Source organism: Colobus angolensis, unplaced genomic scaffold (assembly GCF_000951035.1).
Source record: "Colobus angolensis palliatus isolate OR3802 unplaced genomic scaffold, Cang.pa_1.0 Scaffold202, whole genome shotgun sequence".
NCBI lineage: Eukaryota > Metazoa > Chordata > Mammalia > Primates > Cercopithecidae > Colobus > Colobus angolensis.
In genome coordinates, this window is record NW_012115178.1 from 1651959 (window position 1) to 1666803 (window position 14845).

A 14845-nucleotide genomic window follows, 5' to 3' on the forward strand; every position below is an offset into this window, starting at 1 on the left:
TTTCTCCACTGTATGGCATGCACTTACCATATGTCTCCTAATGTAATCTTTACAATAAATCTAAACGATCAGTATTATTTTCCTAATTTCACACACAAGATTATGAGGCTTTGAGAGGTCCAGGAACTTGCCAGGTTTACAGTGCTGGTAAGTAGTGAAGCTGGGCCTCAAACCCAGGTCTGAGTCCACAGTTCACATTGTTTCAGCGATGCCCTGGAGTAACTCAGGGCCAGGGACCTCTTTTATAAGGCTCTGCCTACCCACCCCCTGTCTCAGCTACTGGACCAACACCCTCCTGGCAACCATGTGAACAGAACAAATCCCCATAACCTCTCTACGTCACAGCTCCAAAAAGAGTTTGAGTAATGGGAGCTTCTTGAGATGAGATAATAATGACCTAAACCAGTGCTTCTCTAAAGGTAACGTGCCCACCTATCACCTGGGAGGGCTTGTAAAAGGGCAGATTCTAGTTCAGGAGAGCTGGAATGGCACACAACATTCCGTATTTTTTTTTTTTTTTTTTTTTTTTTTTGAGACAGAGTCTGGCTCTGTGCCCAGACTGGAGTGCAGTGGTGCGATCTTGGCTCACTGCAAGCTCCGCCTCCCAGGTTCACGCCATTCTGCCTCAGCCTCCCGAGTAGCTGGGACTACAGGCGCCCGCCACCGCACCAGGCTAATTTTTTGTATTTCACCACGTCCTGTTAATTTTTTGCATTGTTTAGTAGAGACGGGATTTCATCGTGTTAGCCAGGATGGTCTGGATCTCCTGACATCATGATCCGCCCACCTCGGCCTCCCAAAGTGCTGGGATTACAGGCGTGAGCCACCGCGCCCTGCCAGCATTCTGTATTTCTAACAGTTATCCACGATCCTGGCATTGCTAGCCTGCGGACCATACTCTGAGTAGCAATAACAGGTTCTCTATGTGTGAAAACCAGAAATCAGTTTTATTCAGTGCCTGTTTGTATTGGCATGCAGTGGTTTGATCTAATGACACGCTTTTTTTAAAAGCAGTAGGGATCCACATCCTTCTCATATAAGTTTAGGTTTGTAAAACAATTGATTTATCTAATCAGTGCAACAGGGTCAACTCACCAGTGAGAAATGAAACTGAAAAGGGCCTATAAAAATATGCGTATGATGAAAAGATATATTAGGATTTATTAAGATATATATATGGGCACCTAAATACTTTCGTCCCTTCAAAAGAAAATTCATTGGTCTTATTAATATCACTCCTCTTTTAACTGCAGCATCTGACTCAGACATTCTCTTATAGAAAGCCATACTGTGGAGTGAGGAATAGGAAGTTATATGTAGGTTTTAAAAAATAAAACCTTCCTCTTTAGTCCCCAAACAGCTACATAATAAAACACTCTAGGCTATTTGAAAAAAATGTGCATGTGGAAGGAGAAAAAAAAGGCACAAAATAAATAAAGTTGAATAGGGAAAGAAAGGGAAAATAAGTACACAAAACAAATGAGATTTTCAATTCAGTAGCAAAGCTAAAAGATTTATCTGACAGTTTTAAAGGGCATATTTACTCCCCACTCCTCTTGTTTCCTAAGAAGAGAAGGAAAGTATCCTCTTATTTTATTTATTTGTTGATTGATTGATTTGTTCTTATTTCTTAGAAGGACAGCGGTCTGGAGGACCGACGTTGCCTTCATTTTCAGGTCCCAGGGGAGGGAGAGCAAGTTCTGTGCAGGTGCTTTCAGGAGGAAGACGGTTCTGCAATTTTCTCCTTCAGATCTGTCTGCCAATGGGGAGAATATGTCTAGGTTCACTCTCCTATAGTCAAGAGGCTCCAGCCATGCTAGGGATGTTTGCAGGTATGGGACTTTGCCTGTGGCTATGTGGGAGGTTTGTTTACAGAGTTATGATTTTAGTGGTTTACTTGTTTGTCAAGTCCTATTTCCCACCATTTACCAGTAATACAGCTGACATTTTGAGTTTCTTTCTGCTTCCTCTACTACCCATCTTTTAATTGATCCTAAACTTAGGAGGAAAAAAGAGGGTGTTATTTACTGGCTTTCTCTAAGTCCCCTAAGCACAGCCAACTGGGATGGGAAAGCTTGGTAAAGACGGATTCAATATGGTTTGGAAGAAGAGGCAGGGATTGCTGGCATATTTGGAACATGTAAAATAAATCCTGTTTTACTATTGAATGACTCATTAGATTGGTTAATTAGTTGATTTTTTTTTTTTCTAAATAGCTTTGTGTGCTTTTAAGAGGAATTTTCTAATCCTTTTAGCAACTTTGCTTTGGAGAATATAGAAGTGTTGTAGAAAAAAGTGCTAAAATTAAGGTTTTGATTTCTGGTAGTGCAGCTGACCTACTCCATAGTCTCTGGCAAAAGCTATGTAAACAGTGAAAATCAAAATATATTGTTGATTGTGTTAACATCCTTCTGACTCAATTTTATAATCTGCATGTGTATAGACTCTTGAGATTCTTGGAAGAGAAAAGCTAAAAGAGTTCTATATATCCTATTCCAAATGCATTAGTTTTGGGACTATAAATTATAGCTATTAAATTTCTTACCACTTTTCTTTTGATAGGAAATACCGTTCCGTTGCATGTATTCTATTCATAACATATTCTGATATTCATCTGCTCTTCTTTCCATTAAAATTTTATTCAAATTACAGGGTTACATCATTATTTACATCCTGGTATTTAAACATCTTTCCTGGTGAATATTTTCCCTTTTTATTGTTTAAACAAGGTAACAAGCAGATGAATTTAAATTCAAGCTGAAGATGACTTTTATAGACATGTTTTTATTCTACTGAACGCCATATGCAACTCAAGCCAAATATAACCCTCAAAATGTAAAATTTGAAATATAGGTGGGGAAAATATTTATTCTCAACTAAGATTTTTTTCACCTTTGTACAATATCAAGTATCATATTCTTGACATTTTCTGCATGGAAAATAAGAGATGAATTTCACGTTTTAAATTATGATTCTCTCTTCCTATTCCAGCAGCTACTTTCATGATCATTTCTTCAAAGCACACCAAGCTTGAAGGACAATCTTTAAAATGACAGTTTATTTGCTGATTGCACTTTCAGAATTAAGATAAAATTGTGAAAACAAATATTGTAAGTTGAAACTTACCCATTGACAAATAACATGCATGTCTCCATTGTCAACAATGTGTTCAAAAGAGAAAGGCTTAATGGTTTCTCATTTTAGCAACCCAGATGTTTGTTGTCAACTCATCCTATTATTATTAATAGGACTCTAACTGATATTAATTCAACAACCAGGATAGCACTTTCTCACTGATTAACTTCTCTATGGTTGCCACATTTAACTGTTTTTTATATTCCCTCCAGTTACATTCTACATGAACTTCTCATCTGTAAGGATAAGCTGTAATGATAGCAACTTTGTTTAGAAATACATTTTACCAGGCTTAAATGCTATTGAAGTCTCATCAGCTAGCAAAGGACAAACTACACTTCATTTTTTTAGATAGCTCACATTGTTTTCCATAATGCAATGACTAGAGCTTGGATGTTTAAATGGTACTTCACAGTGCAGGCATGGTCTAAATTTCTTCGTGATTATACATATGCTATTCTATAGTGTGCACTAATCTCTCCTGCCTTGGATGTTTTAACAAAATGGCTGAAATTTTCAGCCATTATGGATGAGTTATTCAGCAAATCTGTAAAAGCAATTCCACTTGACAAGCCTATAGTACTACTTTAAGTGATTGAATCTCTTTGATTCCACAATGGCAAGGTCCTTATTATTCTTGCAGGAATTTTACAAGTTCTGAGAATATTTCCAAAATGCCACTAGCCACATTGCCAAAGAGAGACAGGCAATTCACTCAGAACTATACTAATTTGATTTAGTGAATCTAGTTAAAGCAATGATTTCTTTTAGGAGAAAAAAAGCTGTATATTGTACTTTATATTCAAATGCATTGATCTTTTATTAGATTGGGTGTCTTAAAGTTCTATTCCATAACATGGCTTTCTTCTCTTGCTTAAATTTATTTTCTGGTAAATGAATAGAAGCCACAAAATTGATGAGGTCATGAAACTTACTTATCTGAAACACTGAATTGTATACATCCCTTAAAGGCAAAGGGATGTTTTTTGCCCCGAGGGTATTAGTCATGGTCCATAGTTCGTGGGAAAAACTAAGGAAGTCTCAAAATTGTGTTCCTATTATTTCCATTTCTCTAAGACTTTGTTTGAATTCCAAAGTGAATTTTCTATTATCCCATTGTACATTGCATAGGAGGGTACCAACCAACAGCCTTTGGGGAGCAACACCTGCAGTTACATTCAAAGACATGACTTTTCCAAGCAGTTTGTGAGCTGGCCGGCATTGTCCCCAAAAGGATAAAGGCCTAGGTTCTTTACCTGACTGGCAGAAGCATTCCAGCACCACGAAAGGACTCTAAACATTGTTTTGTAAGTAATGAGTCCTGCTGGTTTCATCCTGCAAGACATTGAAATCCCACAGGGAAAATGTGGTTAGAAATAAAACAGAGGGCTGGGGCCTTTAATGAGCTTCCTATCCACAGATGCCATCAAGCTTTGATACTATTCATTTTATTTCTACAGCTTCAACAAAGATTCCCAGAGTTGTGGGCCATACTCTTAACACTGAAGTGCATAGAACTTGGCAGAAATCTACACTTCAGAGATAATAACATATCATTCCATGAAATAAAGGAAAAGGCATAATCAAAAAAAGAAGTTAAATATGGAAACCTGTTTTGACAACAAATGAATGCAGTTGAAGCCAGACAGGAAAGGTGCTATGTATGCATTTTTTTTTGCATGTTTCACATAAATTATGATATTGCAAGAACCTATCAAGTTTTTTTCCTATTTTCATATCCTTTAAGTCAGATATATTATTTATATAGCTCTCCATCTTACATTAAAGGAAAATTTCAAAGACTGCTGCTTTATAATAGCAGAACAACCCTTGCAAAATCTGTCAACATTATATATAGCTCATTCACCAGTTGCGTTTCATTCATTATTATAGTTGGGAATTTCTCAAGGCCACTTGGATGTCCAACAAAATAAATTTAGAATTTCTGAATATTGAGAATAGGAAAAGAGAAAACAGTGTTTTTACTTAGTAGATGGATTATGGAAATCACCAGCAGAACGATATATTCAACAATCATATTTAGTTAATAAATATATTTACTGAGTTATAAAAAGTTTCCCTAAAATTTACACTGGGTGAAATATCAAGTCTCATCAAATGATTAATTAAATGCTATATAAGGAACATGTTCTGAATTTGCAGTTACTAAAATAAAAATAAAACATATTCTTCCAATCTCATAAATCTAGCCCTGGCTTTATGTTTTACTTACAAAATATTTGGATTCATACTTTATAGGAGATTTAGAAAAGAGCCAGCCAAGAATTGTGGAAAAATTGTATTATGAAAATTTATCTTTCCAGGGATATATTTACTTTAAAAAATTATTATGTTGCATTTTGATACCTTAATATTGACCCTTGACTCAGTTTTTCAAATTGACTTGTGGTAAACTAAAAGTTTCTGAATGTCTTGGATTCTACAATCCTACCTAGAAAATAATTGCCTAGCTAAATTAAAAATAAATCTAATCAATAAGTTTGTTAATTATTATTACTTTAAAAATAATGCTGAGACAAGCTAGTAGTAATTATTGAAATATTTTTGCCATTTCAAACTTTTCTCTTACAATGGAACTGAAGAAGGAGGTCAAAATTCAGGAACCCTATAGAAACTTTTTAAAAAGTAGGTATGTAAGAAATGTGAGTTGATGAACATGCAGGACTAGAATATTGAAGTAATTCAAACATATTAATTAAAAATAAAAGAAAACCTTTTCAGAAACAATTAATGAAGAACTTCATAACATCTATATCCCCAGCCCAAACCATGTGTTTCAAATTCTTTAATCAATAACAGTTTATTTTTCATTGCCTGATTTTTGTAACAAACAGGCCAATATGTTGGAAAATTTTGTTTTACATTCCTACAAAAGCCCAAAGTTATGGCTCTCTCTTCTTCTATTTCCACCATCACCTAACACATGTCTTTTCTTCATTCTGGGGGTCATAATAACAGCTTTCACCCTTTGAGCACCTAATATGTACCAGTCAGTTTAACATGCATTTCCAGTACAATAACTTCCTGCAAAACAGAGTACTGGTCTCATTTCATGAACAAGACATAGAAAGTTTATGTAAGGAAAATTTCACATGGTCACACCACCTGAAAGAAGTTGACCCAGGATTTAAACCAAGTCTTTTTCACTCAAAAGCCCATGATCCTCATAGAAAACATTCTATATTATGTATTTAATCCTTTTTCCATCTTCGGTTTATCTTGTGTTTATATCTCTATTTATTCTATTAACTATATATTTCTAATGATTTGACTGTAAACTTAGTCAAAATGATCAAGTGAATTAGTACCTGCTGACTCAACCTTAAATAAATTAGGTAATGCATCAGTTGAAAAGACTAGTTTTTCTTAAGTGAATTTTCTGAACTTGGCAGAAATAATTTTAAACATAGTTCAATAATTTTAAATTAGTTGAACTATATTTGACACATAATATTCCTTGAACCAACTTCAATACCTAAAATCAGCATGGTGTATCAAACACGGGAACTGGAAAGAATTATAAAACAGGATTGCTACGATGCTGGCAACAATGGAAAATCATTAAAAGAGAAATATTAGCAAAGATTAAAATGAAGTAACAAATAAATTTTTTTAAAATCCTATAAAAAAGAGATAATATAAGTACATTTATGGTTAAGAAATAGGAAAATTTTTATATAGTATACCTGTATATTATTTATCTTGTTTAATATTTGTCTTTTATCAAAATCTTAAATGAGGCATTCATTGCATCCCCACCATTAGACAAATGTTTTAAAGCATATGACAGATTTCATGCTATAAAGAGTTTTCCAATACTTGCTCTAGGGATTTTGACAGCAAAATAGTGGTTTGGGGCTTCATTTATTATTTGAATATTTATTTGGATTTCCAGATAGTTTAATTTATTCTCTCAGAAAAAAAAGTATTAATTTACCATTAAGTTTGCGTTATTTTAGTCTACATCTTGTATTATTTACCTTACCATGAATTTTAAATGATGATATCTTGACTTTTTAATTTCACATGATTTGGAAAGTGTTAATTTAGTCAGTTAACCCATTAGAGTTTTGTTCAGGTTTTTGTTTTTCTTTCTGTTTTTCAGAACAGAAAAGACTTATAGTACTCCTTCTGATTTTGACAGGTAACTGTTTGAACTAACTTAAACTAAGTCACAGTTTTAAAAATTAACATGTGAAAAAAGTCACTTATTCCTCAATGTTCATTCAACGAAGATGTTACAAAAGTAACATCGCACACAGAACATATCTGAGGAAAATATAACATCTTATATTGGTTTTCAATTGGGATTCAAGTACATAGTTCAAATTCTTGATTAAGAAATATTAAAATGAGGCTTCATGTTTTTGGATGTATATATATGTAAAGGATTGGAGCTGATTTTAACACTTAGATAAGTTTAATTTAGGAAAAAACACTAGAGACTTGGATCTCACAAAGTGATTTTAAAAAAAAATCATGATCCACGTTTTAATTATTACAGGAATTGGAGTCCTTTGGCAAATAGTTAGCATTAACATTATGCACATTGTTATTGTTTATAATTAACTTTCCTTTCATTTAAAAAATCATTTTACTGGCTAGGTGTGGTTGGCTCACATCTGTAATGCCAGCATTTTGGGAGGCCGAAGTGGGTGGATCGCCTGAGGTCAGGAGCTCAAGCTCAGCCTGGCCAACATAGTGAAACCCTATCTCTACCAAAAATACAAAAATTAGCCGGGCATGGTGGCAGGCGCCTGTAATCCCAGCTACTTGGGAAGCTGAGGCAGGAGAATTGTTTAAATCCAGGAGGTGGAGGTTGCAGTGAGCCGAGATGGCGCCATCACACTCCAGACTGGGCAACAAGAGCAAAACTCCGTCTAAAAAAAAAAAAAAAAAAATATTTTGTTTATCACAAAATATGAGATGAAGTTTTTAGACCATTTCTGGATTGGTATTTGTTTCCACAAGCATATTTTTAAATGTACAGGATATTGGGAAACTGAAGGAGATTATGTGGGAAATCTGTAAATGACGAAGAGTTTGTTTTAGCAATACCATACTATGTACCAAAAATTACATATTTCTGTTAAATAGCAACATTCTGTATTACAAATAGATTCTAAAAGTCAAATGTCTCAAGTGAAAATCTCCTAAACATTTCTAGTTACAATTAATGAGAAAGGCAACACCCACTTCTATGCATAATTCTATTCCTGCTATTTTGTTTAAGTAAAATAAATAGCAAATGATTTCAGAGGTAAATAACCATTTTTAATGGCTAAATTATTTGGTAAAGCGAACAAGTTTAAGTGCTAACTAGTATTTTGCATACATACCATAAGATACAAAATAGCACGTGCTTTCTATTTATATTGGTTACCAATCTTGATATTCAAGGGAAGAGTGTATAAAGTTAACAAGCAATTATTATTTGCCAAATTAGTACTCAACAAGCCTGAGTAAATAGGAAGTTTGAAACCTATCTGTTATACAGCTACTTTAATTTGCATAGCACACTGGTGTGTTTGCTTTGCAAATACTTTGCAATGAATCATCATTTGTACTATACAGTCCAAAGAAAAGCAATCAAAATTCACAGCAAGACAATGAAATTAATTATAACTGTTGAATTCTGTGGGGGTAATTCCTCCTCATGCAGGAAGATTAATTGCATTGCACTTTCCTTGCACTCCACTAAATGATCTGATGAATGTATAATCATTTACAGATTTCTCAAATGCTGAAAATTGATTACCTTTGATTAGCTCTGATCTGCACAAAGAGCTCTGACAGAGTATCAGTGAAACATTACAACATTACAGACAAAGTAACAAATGATTTAATTACCAGTGTGCTTATTAATGTTAGATTCCCTGCAGTGATCCTGGCAAATCAGGGGCCTGTAATAGACCTGTGGGTTTCACTGAATTCCATTAGGGTTTAAATAATATTTCTCACTATTTCTCAAATCCTTCCTTTCATGGCTCCTTAATAACTCTAATTAATTTTAATTTGCACAAAAAATATCCACAGCATCTTTAGAAACTTTTAATTAGCTATAAAATAAAACTCTTCTCCTCCCAAGAAGACATATATGATCAACTTTGGAGTAGCCTCACAAATAAGTTTTCATTAACAGTAGTTAGCTCTCTGTAATATTATTAAATTAAAATCTAAAACCAATGTGGAATTGCACATGTGGTCCAACTCTCCTCTTCTAGTGGCAAACAAAATGCGATTTGTTTAACAGGAACCAAGTTAAAGAACAATATGGTAAAACGTTTAGATAGTAGTATAGGAAGCATTGTCATAATACTCTTTCTTTTATTTTTAGTGCATATGTATACTTGCAACCATTTTGTTAACTGTAGTATAGAAAGCACACTGGTTGAGAAGCTTCAGAGTGTGTTGAAAGAGGATTTAAAAATGCAATAGCAAGAGAACACTGGCCCAGTTAGACACAGAATGTGATGAATAATGTTGGCACAAACAAGTCAAGCTTATCTAGACTTGTACTCGGGAACATTCAGATCACTTTGGATTGGCAGCTTTTAGGGCTTTCCCCAATTTGATGCCATTATATATGACATTAAATTATTGTGAAGTAATGACAATGAAAACCCAGATGATCAGAGGAGTCAAACAGAGCGGCTTAAATTAAAATATGTGTCTGTAAGTGTTTCAAGGCAAAGAAAAATTAGAGGGTAGGCAATTAAAAGGTTGTTTAGCACAGAAATGCTGATATACAGACAACTTTATAATAATATTTTTTCACAGTGGCTTTGCAGTCCTGCAGAAACAAGGCAGTGCTGCAGGTGTTTCTGGGTGGCATTTCAAAACCACTAGCTGTACAACTTAAGACATGGGGATATGCAGCCCCCAATGCTGATGAATGCATTTATTACGTTCAGTGCTGTCAGCAGCTGAAAAGCTATCCATCACATTGAAACAGCACAGAGTCAGGAGTCTCTTTTTGTGGAGAAATATTGAAGTCAGATTGTTGATGTCAAAAGTCAAAGTATAGTTCAGCTATCTGTTTTATGAATCTGACTGAGACACATTGTGCCTGTGCGCAAACTGATATCTACCAGAGCTCATTTTAGCAAATGTGTGATTTAGAAGTCAAAAAAACATTCGTACAACCAAACTCATAGCAGGCAGAGGCTGTGGCATGCATACATAGTTTTTACATTTTAATATGACACCGTGTGGTAGTGTTTATCATCTGAAATCTAAGCCATATCAACTTTCTAGCTATGATATTTAAGATCTGTGTACTTTCAAAAAAGTATTCACACAATAAAAGAATACATTAAAATATCGCCTCAATAGCAATGTTATTGGCCTTGTTGGGCTTGATTTTGCTTTTATTTTCTTCTGCAAATCAAATCACAAAGACATGATGAATTCACTGTATTCTCAATTAAAAAAATAGACACTATTTAGGGTCAAAATGATATCAGAATTTAATAGCCACTGGGTTGTAGACACTACTTGAAGCCCCTTTTGTACACATCCACCTCATTACACTTCCAGACCTCTATTATGATATTACTTATAACGTCTGAGCATAGATTTTATACATAGTCATAAGTCCAGACATCCCCAATAACCAAATGTTGCTGAATTCTTCAAGAGTTAAATAGAATAAAAGAGTAAATTTTCTATCCTCAGCCCCCTCTTTTTTGTTTTGCTCCTCAGTTCACCTTATTTGGAAAGATATCCATCTTTTTCTTTCCACTGGAATTTTTTAAAATTATTTTACAAAAAAAAAAAAGTGAATGAAATGAAAATGGTTTGGGTGGTACATATTCATTCCTATTTAACAGAATCTTTAAACTAACTTTGTAATAGATGACACAGCTTGGAAACTATTGTTTTATTTGATCAAATCTTGGGGATCAAAGTGTACATTTTGAGTGTATTTCTTTAAGCGAGGGCTTTGTGCCTCCGAGGTAGCATATGCTCAGAATGCTATTACACTTGCCAGCCTTCCTGCAAATTTGTGGTGTTTAACAAAAAACAAGCACATTTTTCAATTCAAGTCAGGGAGACTCTTTTATTTTTGCTGATTTCGCCTTCTTTTCTCTTTTCTAGCACAACCCTCAGGGCGCGTGATGTAATGGTCAGCACTTGCACATGGGAGCCAGAAAGCCTTTAATGAACTGCAAACTTTGTTCAATAAAAATGATTGTGTTCCAGCTTTTTTCTCCTTCCAAAGAAGAGAAAACATACAAATATCATGTAGAAAGCTTTAGGAATTGTAAAGACCTCAGTAGGTCTTAAAAGCATTATTTATTTTTAAAAGCAAGGAAAGAAAAAGCAACACACACAAAAAACAATAGCAGAGATTATTTTTATCCTAACTTGGTTCGATGACACCAGATGAAGAACAGGGCTCTATGGCCTGAAGGGTCACGAGTTTGAGTCAAAACTCAACTTCAAGTTAATTGGCTGGTGTTTGGGGCTACACAAATTGAAGAGAGACATATTTGTTTCTGATGGGGAGAGGCAGGATCACTGTTCTTGAGTCTCTGCACCCCCTTGCAAGCTTGTCAGGAACTCTCTCTGGTGAATAAATATCTTCAAAGCTGATACCTCTCATCTTTCCTGATAATAAACAAATAAATAACAAGTATAATCATGATGGATTCTGAAAAAGATTAAAAAGAACAAAACAAAACACAAAAGAGAGTGGGACTTTATTCCTTCCAGGTGCATATTCGAAAGCAATGTTCGTTAACTCTTGGTTTTGCCTATATTATCAAGCAAAAGTGCTGACATCCATATGCATTTAAGTAAAAGTTGATATCATATCCTAACTTTTTAACATTTTAAAATGTGCAGTGTTAAACACTATAGTTAAGTGGCCAGACTTTTTTGCATCCTTTTTTATTGATTTTTTTTTTAAATCAATGGGAAACTTCCTTGAAATACTAGGCAGGATTATTTCCTTTTCAACTCCCTCCAGGTAGATGTGTCAGGAATCATTTGAAATTCTTATATGTCTGTCAGGGGGAAAAAAATCGGCAAAAGAGAAAGAGCCACCATATGGAATTCACTAAACAGTAAACCTCTTGTCCACCCAAATTACACCAGTCCCCACATATTAGGAAGACATTGCAGAGGCTGTGCTGTATGCCTTCCAGGCAGAGCTCCATAGCCAGCAATTAGTCTATATAGTCAGAGGCCAAAAAACCTTATTGTCTTACTTGCTGTATAATTATCTGTTATGATGAACTGTGATTCTAAGGACTATTGTCTTTAAGCTTGGATCTGTGTATAGAGTGGTTGTCTGGCTGAGACCCAAGAATGGACCTTCCTTTTAGTATCTCTGCCTGAGTGATTTCTCTGGTCTCTTCCTGGCTGGATAAAACAGAGACTGTTTCTGCATGATTTCTTGGGTTGATGAGAAGCAATTATGCTTTAAATGAAGTCATTCATGTCTGCCATTTTGTTTGCATATTTTCCAGTGTTCACCTGTTATTAAACCTGTCTTTAAACTGTAAGCTAGTTCCAAGTAGACTTTTGTGTGTAACACAGTTCGGTAATCAGAGGAAAACAAAATAGATAAAATGTTTTCTGCACAAATCACTCAAGCAAGAAATCTAATAAAGTGATTAAAATCTAAAATAGCATTTAAGAATTTCCTGGGAATTTTTATTTCTTTGAATTTCCCTCCCATTCCCTGTAAGAGGCAATTGTCTTAGCAGTCAATGTAAAAGTTACACAACTTTGTCATCTGGTTGGAGAGAAGGAAAAGGCAGAGAAAGGAGGGAGTATTAATAAATCTTATGCCTATTGTCAGAATAGTTATTGTTGTTCATTATAACATGAAAAGGACATATTGGCATGTGCAATAAAAGGATTATTGGAACTACTTATCAAAAATTGATTATATCTTAAGGTCAATTTATTTAAAATATGAATTCAATAAAGATCATATAATGTAACCAGACATAATTATTAATTAAAAGTGTATTCTAATGAACTTATGATTACTAAAAAAAGGATATTTTTACTTCAAGTCTTGTAATACAGAAATATTCCACTTCACATCTTCTGGTCTTCAAACATCTGAAAAGCAAATGCCCAAACTAGCTTATCGCACATTATTAGGTAAACTATAGCTTATAGCTATAAAAGTCACAAAACAAAACATGAGAATATTATCAATTTATCTAAACAGATCTATTTTTTATTAAATGAAGTTTTATTTATTAACTTTTTACTTTTTGCCTTTTGGAAGATTTTAAATTTAGTGAGCTATTTATTAGCTATTCCTTGCTAAGAGGTATATTTTATAGATACAATTAGCTTTAGAAATAAGCCACAATGGTTGAGCCAGAATGATTTACTGGATATTTTTAATAGTAAACACAAAACGGAATATTGTTAACCAAGCTGGAAATATAATGGACCCTATGATTACTTAAATTGCTTCATATAATTCTCCTTTTGGAAAAGAATCATTTTTAAAATGGATATAAACAAAAAGTAATTGAACTTTAAAACAATTTCATTTTGCTCAACTTTTAAAAATTCCCAACTACCATGTGAGTTTGATTTTTGAGTTTCAATGAAACAAGAGAAGGGGTGCTGATCGTTTAAAAGTACTTCATTTATCACCACTGAACAGAAAGCATTTCCCCCCCGAAGAGGTTTGTACTAAGGTGACCTCTGCTGTTTAAAAATAAGGCTTGCAAAAGGCAGTCCCTCTCCCAAAATATTCAATAATCCTAAATTACAAGAATAAAAGTGGATACTGCTGTGCTTAAAAGTATCTACTAAATTCATTGCTGTTTCGATTATATACGTGATTTTTAAGCTTTTTTTTTCCTTGTAGCTGGGAAATTTCCTCTGTCATTTTTACCTCCTTGCATTTTGCGTACAAATTCTGACTGACTGGGATCCCTGCCATTGCATTTTCTTCTCACTAAAGGGTTTTATCTGCTCCTGGTGGGGCAAAGTCATGACCCAGAAAAAAATTGATTCATGAATTCTCAGGGTGCAAGTAAAGAAGAGAGGAAATATGCCTTGGCTGAGCTCCGACTAGTGACAATTTAAAACCTGTAATTAGTCTGAATTCAAGCTGCAAAAGAAATCTGAATTAAAAATTCATTAATTCAAACTGATATATTAACTTGAACATACTAGATCCCTCATTATAAAGAGTCATTTTACAAGCTGTTGTGTTAACTGCTGGAACCTGAATTTTACTAATTTTAAAATTATTTAAAGGTATTAGAAAGACCACCAGACTATATTGTATTGTGCCTTCTCTCTGCCTTGAGAAACTCAACATTTATTGGATTTGCTTGGTGTTAACACCTTAGCCCTAGGTTTCTTTTCCATCTCTATCCTAAATTTTGTATTTGTAAATCTCCATTGTCCTGTGGAGCACACGTTCTTTTACTAGTTCCCCGGTGATGTTTCCAAGACCCCAAGTCCCCTTTAGCTAACTCCCTGACATTTTCATGAACTACACTGCTGAAATGTTATACAGTAATTAAGGTTGATACTGGGACACATTAGGCCTCCAGTACAAATTAAGATGGAAAAGATTATCATAATATTTTGCTAATCTGTTTGGTAGATTAGAATTGCTCCCTGTGGGGGACAAACAAAAAAGAAAGGTATTTCAAGGTTAAGCTTCAGAAGAAAGATCAACCAGGTAGTAATGATT